The following is a 13,599-nucleotide window of genomic DNA, read 5'->3' as shown; positions in this document are numbered from 1 at the left end:
GAAGAAAGATTTTTATCAACATAATGAACCTTTGGAGACATAATTTTTGGAATTTACAAGTGAGAAGATTTACTTCTAAGGAGGGGGAGGGGGGTGAAGTAGATGTAACTAACTTAACCTTTTCAAAACCTTTTAGCTGAAATTGTTCACATGCATCTAATCCATCTAATAAACATGAAAGTAAAGACATGCATGAAAACATATAACACAAGAATTTAGCAACCCAAAAACCCTCCAAAATTCTAAGGTAAAAATGGGGTAGGGATGATACCTACAAAGTATCACTATAGCAATATGTAACTATTCAAGGTTACAAAGTTTGACCACTTCCAATGGTCTGCCCTATGAAAGGCCTATCCTATTATAGACTTTTCACCTTGTTAAAAGTGACCTAGTTAAAGCATTTACAAACATTTACTTGGAATATTACCCTATTAAAGGATTTACAATCTTGTTAAGGATCTAAAATGTGGCTATTAAACCAATATGGCTACTAGACTAGCCTATAATCATGGAATTTTCACTCCTAATACAACTACTAGAGAGTATTAGAAAGTCTTAACTTGATGACTTGTAATCCTTAATTGCTGATTCTAGATCCTTATTATGCTCTGTCTACTCTGATCCTTGCTTTACCTAATGTGTCCCTCCTTCAAACTCTGATACTTTGTTCTTGATCAACTAAATTCTACAATGTTGTTCTATTCTTCTAAGTCTTTAAATACCCCTCTAACTTTGCTATAATTCATCCATATACTTTCACATCCACATGCATACAATGGGTCATTGTCCTTCTTTTAAAGGCTTTGAAGACTTAGGGTTAGGTTTGAATCTACAATCAATATTTATTCTTCATTTCTTGCTCAATTCTTGCACTTTTCTTATTGGTTTCTATATATGAGCAATGTTAGTATGCTAATAGAAACCAAATTTAAATAAAGCTTCTACAAACTAAACAAAATTCATAAACTTCAAGATAGACTAAGATGAGCTCTTAATTGAGAATATGATCCATTAATGGGCTCTCTCAATGAGAAGCTCTCTTGTTGAGTAGCTTTGTCTAAATAGATAGGATGCATGCTCAAGCTTATGCTTCAAAAAGGGCTTCAAATGGAGTTGGAATTTGGGTGTGAGTGTATGGTTTTGATATAAAATGGCTTCTTAAAATGGCATTATGACTTTACTTCATGGATTGTGTTGTTTTTCAAAGGGGAAGGATCCAATTTATAGGCAAGAGGCTTGAGGGTTTGAGGGCTAAGATGCAAGGATGGGGAAAAGCTCATGGAGGGCTCAGATTGCATGAGAGGAGAGCACATGGATTTTGCTTCCTTACAGCCAATCAGGGAGTGACACATGTCATAGGGTGAGAGGATGGAGGAAAGGGGAAGGATGAGTCAACAAAGGAGGCTCAAGGGATAAAATCTTCATAAAGACCCTCATAATGGCTTGTAAGAGCAATAAAAGGGCTTTGGAAGAGTCATTTATGGCCTAGTGGCCTTCATAAAGTTTTATGATTGGGATATTTTGAGGGAGATGAGAGGAATTTCGACTTGGGCTTGATTAGGAAGGTTTTAAGCTTTCTTAGGCTTGTGCAAATGATTAGAGGATGGATTAGGATGGTTTAGGATTAGCTTAGGGATAGGCAAGTGGATGGCATTTAATGAGGGTGGGTGAAGGAGGAGATATTTGTTAACTTTGGCTTGGGTTAGTAAGTCTTAACCCATGTTTAGGGAATGTGACAAGGTTAGGATGGGATTAGGATTAGGTTTAAAGACATCTTCTAGAAGAGTCTAGACTTTGGATGAGGATAAAGACTTTCTAGAATAGTCTAGAACTTCCTAGAATGAGGATGAAGACTTTCTAGAAGAGTCTAGAACTTCTTAGGATGAGGATAAATTAAATTTTTAGGAAATAAATAAAGTTTTATTTATTTCAAGGGTTTTGGTTGAGGAGATATTTATTAAAACTTTTTTAATAAACATGAGGATTAATATTTAATCTTAATTAAATATTTTTAGTTGGGATTAGGGGTAGGAAATGATGGGATTAGCCTTTAATCAAAATTAAAGAAGGATTAGAAGATTTTGGAAGAGGTTAGTGGTCTTAAGGAAATTGGTCAAGTTTTGGGCAAAAAATAATTTATTTATTTGTTTTGGGTTTTTTGGTCAATTTATTAATTAAATAATTAATAAATAAGGAAATAATGTTTAAATAAGATTTAAACATTTTTGGGAGGGATTCCTTAATTAAATATTTTTAATTAAGATAAAGGGATTTAATGGCATAAAAATAAATAAATTAATTAAATAATTAATTAATTAATTAATGATGATGTCATCAGGAATTTTTTCAGAAAATAAAAATACTTTATTTTCTAAAAGATTTTAGGTGTCTATAGTTGCATGCTTTCTCCATTTTTCTTATTGGTTACATGCTGATTACATAGGTAATGCAAAATATTCGATCGTATCTTCAAGATCCTTCAAGATTCATCCTATGTTAGCTCAAAAAATGGTTTATATTTGATTTTGTGAAGATACAAACTTGTATTCTGATTCTGTGTTACTTGACACTTACTAATTGCTGATGCTTGACACATATAGGAATTTTGTTTCACTCACATCTTTGGTAATTCTATTTTTCTCAGCATCTATACTTTTCTCAGTATCTATAGTGACTCAACATCACTTATCACTTAGCACTTGAACTTCACTTAGCACCTGAAGTTCATTCGGCACCTATTGAATCTTTGACTCAGCACACACTTTAGCTTAACATATGTATTATACTTGGCATCAACTAAGGATTGGGTTAAGTGTGTTGACACTCATTTGTCAAAACCAATCTAAGACCAACAACCTCCACCTTTGACATGAGTGGAAAAAACACTTAACTAGGCATTGTAAATTTGATCTTTATGAGTGTACTTCACATTCTATTCGGCATATGTACACAACTTCAAAAACTTATTCAAAATTTTGTATACCTAAAAATTTTGTAACTCCCCCTGAGCTGATGTTCCAATTCTATAACCAAAATTTCATTCCTCCAACCAAGGTCTCTTGTGCTAAATTTGTCTCATGCTAATGTGTCTAATACTCTTTTCCATGTCTATACTTTGTATCTATTTCTTTGTACTCTGTATCTACTTTTTTTCTACTCCCCTTTTACATATTCTTGCAATTTCTATTGTCCTTTGGGCTTTCTCAAAAGTTGAATATCTCCCCCTTTGGATATCCTTTATTACCTCCATCGAAGAATTTATTATCTCCCTCATTCTTATTATATCTCCAAAAATGTAATTTCTCCCCCTTTTATTTATGCTTATCTCCCCCTTTTTGACACCTATGTCAAAGGGTCCTAAGAATGAATAGAGTATTTAGCCAAAAATGTTTTGTTTACCTACATTATCATCTTTAGAGAAGCATCCTAGTTGTCTAAGGCAATTTCCAGTGACTTGTGCTAGATGGTTGTCTCTGCTACAAGATGTAATAGGCTTTCTAAAGTAGAAAGATTTGGGTCTTTCTTCAAAAAAAAATTTGCATAGGCATGTTCCTTATGTAGGACTTCTAGATGTGGATTAATAGAAGATTGAATCTGTATTAATTTGGCCTTAATATTGGCCTCTTCTATTGCTAGTATAGCTAACTCCTTTTGGGTGTGAAGCATTGCTGCAAAATGCTCCTCACTTTGAGTTGGATCTTTGGGTAGTTGTGTGCTAGAAATCTTAAGATCTTGTTCCAAGCTCAGTATTCTTTGGTTGGTTTCTTGTGTGAAATATGATGAATCACACAACTTGGATTATAATGAGAATACATTCCCAAGTATTGTTTTCACTTTTAAACTTTCTTAGCCAGTTCTACTTGTGAAACTACTATTTCAATTGATATTTTCTCATTAACTTTCATTTGAAACTTCTTTTTAGACCACTCTAATGACTTAGCATTTGTTTCAAAGTCTTTGTTTTGTACCTTGTCCACTATGTTGGACAATTGCTCCATGATGGGCTTGGTTTCATTAGGTACTGGCAAGATGAACGCATCAAGGAATATATCTTTAATTTCCACAAGTGCTTGCTTTTGTATATACTCAATTTTGAGTATCTCCTATTTCTTAATTCTCTCGAGTACCTCTTGCACTTCATTTATCTATGCTAGTTTCATTGTCTTGGAGTTGTAACTTGGTATGACTATTTCTTCATCAAGTGCAGGGTCTCCATAGTGAAGTACCCTTGCTACCTTGGTGGATCTTGAGCGCGGTGCTAAAATCTATAATGGTAGTGCATCAGTGCTCGACTGCTTGGTAGGAGTTTCCATAGTATTCAAGTTCACCAGTGTTTGTATTGCCTCTTGCTCTTTTTCTTTGGGGGTTTTCTCCTATTCCTTCTCTTCTTCTCTATTGCCTTGATCAATAATGATGATTTGAGGATGTGTACCTTAGTTTTTTGATGTAGGAAAATCTTGTCCTATCTACTCCTTTGTTGGCTCCTTAGTATTTGTTGTTACTTTGACTGTATGATCAACCTTAATAGTTTTATCTTGTGCTTCTTGCTCTTTTGGTTGACCTACTATAGCTATGGGAGGTTGTGAAGGTGGTTCTTATGTGTTCACCTTCTCCCTAGTGATCTCTGCTATAGCCTTTTTTAGTTCTTCCACACTCATGAAAATAGGATTTGTGCACATTTGTGATTACAATTTGGTTTGGTGAAGGATCTTTTTGAGATCCTCTATAGTCAGTGGATTGATGTTCTAACCTAAGGTGTTAGAAATATCCTTGATAATAACAGTTTCTATATGTGCTATATGTGGAATACTTGGTGGTGGCATTTGGGTGTCTTGGACACTTTGTTCTTACTATTGTTGCTCAACTATTTCCTCTTCACCTTGTTGTGTCTTCTCCACTGTTGCCTTTTCTTTCTCTTTCTCTCCATCTTCATATTTTTCAATTTCCTCTTCCTCCTCATTATTCCTTCCCTCAAAGGGATCTTCCTACCCTTCTTTTACTATTTTCAACCCATAAATTATTTTCCACATTTGTGTGGATTTTTGCACAACATCCTCAATTTGATCTTGCAGAATACCAAAGGCTCTATATTTGGGTGCAAATTTATTCCCATCTTTCTTACTAGCCTTAGTTATTTGACCTTTAGTTAGGTCTGGCATCACATGAGACAATGTTGACTCCATTATTTCCTTTTCCATATTAAGGTAGTAATGTCATTTATTTTCAACTAATGAGCTTAGCTCTTTAGGCATTGAATTGTCTAGTTCAAGTGGGGTATTCTTGAACTTAACCATCATAGTGTAGATAGTTTCTTCCACTATGTCTTCTTTCCCTTGGACTATGCAACTAGTTATTTTTGTGCCTTTCTTTTCATTGGCTCTAGCTTTCATGCTTCTTGCTCATCACCTTCTTCTTCTTCAACATCCTCCCCCATGCCTTGGTTAATTCAAGCATTTCTTTTCCTCATTCTTCTTCATCATCCTCGTCTTCTTCACCTTCTTCTTCTTCTTCTACTGTGCCTTCACCAAATTTGGCCTTAAGTTTCTTCACAAGTTTATCTTTCTTCTTCAGTGTGGAGATAGTCTTCAACTCCATATCCACCTTTGACATGACAACATCATAGGTTCCAAAATGTGGTGCACTCTTGTCCACATCCTCAACTACTAGTATAGTTATAACTGTCGATGCCTCATCTGTATTTATTTCATAGCCAAGAGGTCTTAGCCATCTAACTCTTGGTATGGAAACTTGTATATAAGTCTAGTTAATATCTACAAGAAAGCATACATCATTTACATGCTTCTCTACTAAGGAAATTGGTATTATTAGCCTTTTCTTCATAGTCTTTATGAAGTTTTCAAAATAGCTAGTCATTAGGGTCTCAAAATTAGCTCCCATTTGTTCTATATATTCATTAACTTGAGCTATGATAGACCTATTTGCTTTCCAAAATACATTACCAAAAGAATAAAATTCATTCTGAACATAGAAGAAAATGCAAATCAAAATAGCACCAAACTTGCATTGGGCTCCCTTGGTTCTCCTTATTGCTGCTAAATTCTAATTGATTTTTTGTAGTTGCAATTCTACGAGATCATTAGTATGATCCTTTTTCACCGATTTGTAACCCATATCCACTGCAATGCAAGGCACATTGTTAAGTCTGCTGGATTGATGGAATTTTTGTGCAATAACCCTAACAGAAAAATTAACTAGAGGGTTCTAAATGGTGTTAATTGTCATTCCTCTTTTGTTCCACTTGGCATCGATATTCTTCTCAATTACTTCCTTAGAATCACTCCTAAGTGTCTTTGGTTGATCTAGGGTTAAGTACCCTATTAGTCTATGTACAATCTCTTTGTAATTTTTACTAGGCCATCCTCCAACCATAATCTTCCATCATGTATCCTGCTAAGCACTAGCCTGATCCATTTAGTCTTGAAAACTATAGAGACTTCCAAGGCACATGTCAAACCCTTCTTTTCAACAATTTTGTATTCTTCTTTCAACACTCCATTTTTACACAATCTTTCATAGGCTTCCCTCATCTCCATGTCACCTATGGCTCCAATTTTATAGTTGTAACATCTTCTAACATCCTGAACCATAACTACCTTAGGGCGTATGATAGATAGGGCTTTGGCTCGATAATTTTTATATGCCACTTTAGGAATTCGCTGAAAATCTGGTTGTTTTACTGCATTGCACACTAGTTGGACTTCAAATGGTTCCTTCTTCTATGTTTTCCTAAAGCTAGAAGTCATTTGTGCAATCTAGGATTTGATGACGAAGAAAATATGAAATTGCGTAACTCACTACAAATGTAAATACCTTGAATTTGATGAAATCATGTTGAATTGTTGTTGAAATTTTCTTAAACACTAGATTCTCTATTATGAAGTCATTTTGCACTCTTTTTCATCTTTTCTCTATGTTTGCGATGAAGCAAAATGATAATGTACCCAATTTCCATTGTATTTAATGCCTAGTGTGTTCACAACTATCCACTTAGCTTCTTAAGATTTCTACATTAGTTGACTTCCATCAAATTTTCATCACTTGGCATCCATAGAAGTGTCCTTCACTTGACTTCTATTGAATCTTCTCTTTACTCAGCTTCCACTACCAACTTGGTTGCCACTAATCGTTCAACTTCTGCTAATTTTGACAGTCAACTTAGCATGTCTTGAAATTTTACTTGGCATCTAAGGGCAACTCGGCAACACTTGTAAAATCTTGAAATTTGTACCCAAAACATGATAATGTACCCAATTTCCATTGTATTTAATGCTTAGTGTGTTTACAACTATCCACTTAGCTTCTTAAGATTTCTACATTACTTGACTTCCATCAAATTTTCATCACTTGGCATCCATAGAAGTGTCCTTCACTTGACTTCTATTGAATCTTCTCTTTACTCAGCTTCCACTACCAACTTGGTTGCCACTAATCGTTCAACTTCTGTTAATTTTGACAGTCAACTTAGCATGTCTTGAAATTTTACTTGGCATCTAAGGGCAACTCGGCAACACTTGTAAAATCTTGAAATTTTAACTTTGCATATTTAATCATGTTGATCTCTTCCTTTTAGTACTTGCTTATTTAGGAACTGATGTATGATAAAACTTTGTAAATTAGTTCCTCATGCCTTTTCTTTTCTTAGTTTGATGAAGTGTGACCACTTGAACTTTTAGGTGAAGTGATCCCTTCATTTGATGTGTTCCTCCCATCTTTCTTCTTCAATGTCTTATTCATTTCTCCTCTGATATGTTCAACATCTACCTTCTCCTTACCTTTTTTGTTCTTTGAGTTGGGTTCCTTTTACCTTGTTGGGTAATTCTTGTTGATATGACTAGTCTTCAAACAATTGAAACATGTGATTTGACTTAGCCATCTACTATAGTTTCCTTTAAAATGTGTTCTTATGAAATTTTTAGGAATGTGTCCATATTATTGACAGTAATGATAGTTGTACCTAGTGTTGTAGTCCCAATTGTAATTATGTCCATGGTTATTTCCTCTTGTTGGCTAATTAGGTGTTTACATAGGCTTTGATCTTGATCTACACTCAAAAGCTCTATGTCCATAATTCTTGCAATTGTAGTAGTGACCTTCAAATCTTGATGTTCTAATAGTCCTAGTCCTATAGTCATGTACTTGATGTTCTTTCTTTTTGTAGTTATGACAGTAACCCACATTCTTAGGTTTGTCATGTTGATGGGTATTCTTGCTCCTACATACATTAGAGGTATGTCCCTTTTTACCATAGAAATGACAAGTAGGTTTAGTGTTCTTACCTTTGTTATTTCTTTCTTCTACAGTCTTGGATGACTCTCCTTGTTTAGTACTGGTGTATCCTAATCCTGAAGTATCATTGCTAGCCCTTGGTGATTTTAGTAGCTACTTAAAGTACTTGATGGCTTCATTGGGTTTGTTGAAGCTTTCTACAATCTCCTTCTCTCTTTTCAAGTCATTTTTCTATTGTTCATTTTGCATTTTAAGTGTAGAGATCTCAATGTCCTTGACATTCAGTTCATGATGTGCATTCATCATCTGAATTAGGGTGTCTAGCTACATGTAAATTCTGCAAGTTTAATTGACTTTTCTTCTAGTTTATTGGTAAGACTTCTCTTATCTTCTTCTAGTAGAGCCTTGTCTTGAATGGCTCTTTTCTTCTATTGAACCACTTCAGAGAGCATCATGGCTTGTGATTCTTGTTCAATATTGAGTGTTCTGATTTCTTCTACTTGGGCTCTATTCTTTTCCATTAGGTATGCTATTGCTACATCAAAGTCTTTGGAATCTCCATTTCCAAACAATTTTGAGTTGTCAATCTCCTTGTATTGTGTATCATTCTTAGCTATGGCAATGTCTCTTCTTCTCTTTAATGATTTTCTTAGTTCCTCCTTGGCTTCTTCCAAAGTATGTAGAGCAAGTTGTATATCAATTGCCTGATTCTCTATGATCTTTCCAAGTTTTTAGACTTCCATTTCCAAAAATTTTCTCCAAGATATAAGGCTCCTCCTTTTGAGAACTTGGCTCTGATACCAATTGTTGGAATTTACAAGTGGGAAGATTTACTTTTGAGATGGGGGTGAATTAGAAGTAACTAACTTTAACCTTTTCAAAATCTTTTAGCTGAAATCATTCACATCCATCTAATAAACATGAAAGTAAAGACATGCATGAAAATAGATAACACAAGAATTTGGTAACCCAGAAACCCTCCAAAATGAGAAGGTAAAACTAGGGTGGGGATAAAACCCACAAAGTATCACTGCAACAATATGTAACTATTCAAGGTTACAAAGTTTGACCACTTCCAATGGTTTTCCCTATGAAAGATCTTTCCTATTAAAGACTTTTCACCTTATTAAAAGTGACCAAGTTAAAAGATTTACAAACATTCACTTGGAATGTTACCCTATTAAAGGATTTACAATCATGTTAAGGATCTACAATGTGGCTATTAAACTAATATGGCTACTAGATCAATCTATCATAATAGGATTTTCACTCCTAATACAATTGCTAGAGAGTATTAGAGAGTCTTGATCTGATGACTTGCAATCCTCAATTGTTGATTCCAGATCCTTGTTCTACTCTATCTACTCTGATGCTTGCTTCATCTGATATGTCTCTCCTTAAAACTCTAATACTCTATTCTTGATCAACTGAATTATGCAATGATGTTTTGCTCTTCTAAGTCTTTAAACACCCCTTTGAAATTTTCTATAATTCATCCATAAACTCACATCCACACTCATACAATGGGGGTTGGTCCTCATTTTAAAGGCTTCAAAGACTTAGGGTTAGGTATGAATCTATGATCAATATTCATTCTTCATTTCCCACTCATTTCTTGCAATTTTATTATTGGTTGCATGCCTTCTCCATTTTTCTTATTGGATACATGTTGATTACATAGGTAATTCAAAAGATTCAATCTTATATTCAAGATCCTTCAAGATTCATTGTATGTCAACTCAAAGAAAGGTTTACATCTAAGTTTGTGAAGATACAAACTCATATGTTGATTCTATGTTACTCAACACTTACTAATTCCTAATGCTTGGCACATATAGGAAATCTATTTCACTCGGCATCTATGGTAATTCTATTTTTCTTAGCATCTATAAGGACTTGGCATCACTTATCACTTAGCACTTGAACTTTTCTTGGCACTTGAAGTTTACTCAGCACCTAAAGTTTACTCGACACCTATTGAGTCTCTGACTTGGAACACACTATAGCTTAATATATGTATTATACTTGGCATCAACTAAGAATTGGGTTAAGTGTGTTGATACTCATTTTTCAAAACCAATCTAAGACCAAAAATAATTTTGATTATCACTTTTATGCCATATGTTCATAATCAAAAAGTACAAAATATTATACTTAAAGGATAACAAAGTTCAACATGTTATAAAAAAATGTTCATAAAAAGGATAAAAAAGACATCTATTTCTTCATGTCATCATTTTTCCTCCAACATATCTGATGCTAGTCCCTTTAGCACTTATAAATTTTTAATTCTCATCCATAGTCTAAGATCATTGGCAATCTTTTCACCTAATTTATTAGCCCTATAGTTAAAGTATTCATAATTCTATTTTAACCTTTCCCATTTTTGATCTTCAATGGACATATTATAATCAGCAAAAGAATCATGCTTTCCAAGCATAGGATGCAAGAGTATTGGTGGTTGGAAATGAAGAGGAACCCAATAATTCTTTTGACTTCTGCCTAGCATCAAATACCTAGGCATCCTACTAATGACCATCTCCAAATTTTGAAGAGTGTAATTCCCTTATTTTTAGATCTTGTGACAATTAGACACCTTTTTGAGTAGAAGCCCTTATGGCATCAAGAGCAATTTTGGAACAATGTTGTTCCCAATCTAGAAATGCCTATTCTCAGATAGGGTAAATCTTAGAAGAACCACTTGCATTATTAGTAACAAAGAGCCAATCATAAAACATCCTATGAGTATTTTGTGCCTTAGGATAAATGTATAGTTGTTCTAACATGTCTTTTTCCCTATAAGGGGTGACTTGATTCTCTCAGCTAATCTCATTTTACATCCATGACATGATTGCTCTAAACTATACATCCCCAACATGCAACAATAAATTCCAATCCCTATTATATAAAATAGTAAGGTTATAGACATATTGCTCATAGAGGAGATTCTATAGAGCCATTAGGAATGATTGGAATGCTACTTCAAAATCATGGGGAGTTTGTAGAGAGGTATTTAACCGCCAAGCAATTTGAGACTATTGAAAATTAATCATTTGTTCATTTAAGAATAGTGTGTAAACTAGAGATGGTGATCTATAGTTCATAAGCTCTAGATTGAGCTTTTTCAACTTTGTGACATGTTGCTATAGGACCGTGATTTCACTATCTTTTTCTTCAATTTAGTGTGCCTATACTTTTATAGTTTTGAGCAATTGTTTTCTCTCTAGGTCCTAGTTTGGCTTTTCCCATAGAAACTATTGTTACAAAATAAGATTAGTTTTTAATTGTGTATAAATGTCCAGTGGTGTGTGGTGATGAGCAACAGGGCTATCATCTTTTTATAAAGGCACAACAGCAATAGGATTGGGTACCATAGCCTTATTGGTTTGAAATTTCTCAAAATTTTCTTGAACTGTTTCCTCTTTAAATGATGGGTATTCTTCTAGTGGTAGATTTTTTGCCTCTTGTGCTTTTTGTTCAAAACTAGACATCATTTCCTCTTAAGAGTCTATGTCACTATCAATATTGATAAAGCTAAAATCAAGGCTATTTGGCTTTGGAGAAGCTTTCTCAAGAACATTTTCATGTTTGGGAGTATTGATTACATGCTTTGGAGATTGAAACTCATATAAAACATGGACCCAAAGATCCATGAAAAGTTGAAACTCTTCTCTGCCAACAACTATCTTTCCTTTGTAGAGAAATGTGAAGGTCTCTTACCAGTTGTTAGGTAGTTGGCAATGTCAGCATACCAAGAGTTTTGTGCTAGCAAAAGAAAGAGATTCTCATTGGGAAAGCTATCTTCTATGGCTATAGGATTATTAGGTTTTTGAATACGAGATAAGAAATCAGCTACAAAATTCACCTTACCTGGCTTGTCAATAATGGTAATGTCAAATTATTGTATTAATAGTAACCACCCAGCCAAATGTCTAGAGATTGTTAGTTTATTCATCAAATATTTAATGGTAGAGTGATTTGTCTATACAAATATCTAGTATCCTATAACATAATGTCTAAATTTATTTAGAGCATAAATTATAGTGAGTAATTCTTTCTCAATTATAGTGTAATTATACTCAGTTCCTTGAAGATTTTTACTGATATAGTAAATTGCATGTTCCACTGAAACCATTTTTTGGAAAAACACTGCTACAATTTTGTGAGTTGAGGCATCAATATGTATGTGAAAAGGTAGCTCCCAATTTGGTCTTCGAAGAACTAGTGCTATTGAGAAGACTTCTTTAAGTTATAGGAAGGCTTTTGTGCAATCAGAACTCCATAAAAATTCTACATCTTTTCAAAGAAAACTGTATAAAGGAGCTACAATTTGACTGAAATCCTTGATAAAATGCCAATAGTACCCTACATATCCTAGAGAACTCCTGACATCTTTCAATTTAGCTAGTATGGACAATGTGCATATAACCTCTATCTTAGCTAGATCTACTTCAATTCCTTTGGGGGAAATAAAGTGTCCCAACACCACACCTTCATACATCATCATGAAATAGTTTTTAATGTTTAAGGATAGGTTATAGTCTATACATCTTTGTAAAACCTTTTCCAAGTTTTCTCAAGATTCTTCAAAGGTCTACCCATATGTGGTGAAGTTGTCTATATATATCTCCAAATAGTCTATAGATATGCCAGAAAAAATACTAATAATAGCTCTTTAGAAAGTTGTAGGTGCATTGCACAAACCGAATGGTAGGACTAAATAAGAAAATGTTCCCCATGGTCACGTGAATGTGGTCTTGTCCTGATCCTCCAGTGCTATCTATATTTGATTGTAGCCACTAAATCCATCCAAGAAGGAAAAGTACTTCTATCCTACAAGATTATCAAGAACCTGATCTACAAATGGTAGTGAGAAATGGTCCTTCTTGGTAGCTGAGTTGAGTTCTCTATAATCTATATAGACTCACCATTTCCCCCCCTTTTTTAGAAAAATAACCAATGGTGAAACCCATTGACTATCTAAAATAGGATATATAAATCCAACATCAAGTAACTTTTGGAGTTCATTTTTGACAATATCTTGTAATGTTTTGTTTATCCTACATTGAGGTTATCTTACAAGTTTGCAATTGAAACTTATATAGATCCTATGAGTACAAAGTGTTGGGTCCAAACCTTTCATATCTGTATAATCCCAAGCAAAAGTATCTTGGTGTTTTTGTAACAACTACAGAATATCATTATGTTGTGCCTAAGGTAAGGATTTTCTTAAGTTTACTTTTCCTCCCTGGGGTAATTGCTATTTTAACTACTTTTTCAGCCATTGAAATCTAAGTAATTGGTGGTGAGTCTATTTCATGTTGCAGGAGTGAATGTAGAAACTACATA

Source organism: Cupressus sempervirens, chromosome 9 (assembly GCF_028749045.1).
Source record: "Cupressus sempervirens isolate cs-2001-9-10 chromosome 9, ASM2874904v1, whole genome shotgun sequence".
Classification (NCBI taxonomy): Eukaryota; Viridiplantae; Streptophyta; class Pinopsida; order Cupressales; family Cupressaceae; genus Cupressus; species Cupressus sempervirens.
Note: the sequence above shows the minus strand (reverse complement) of the source record.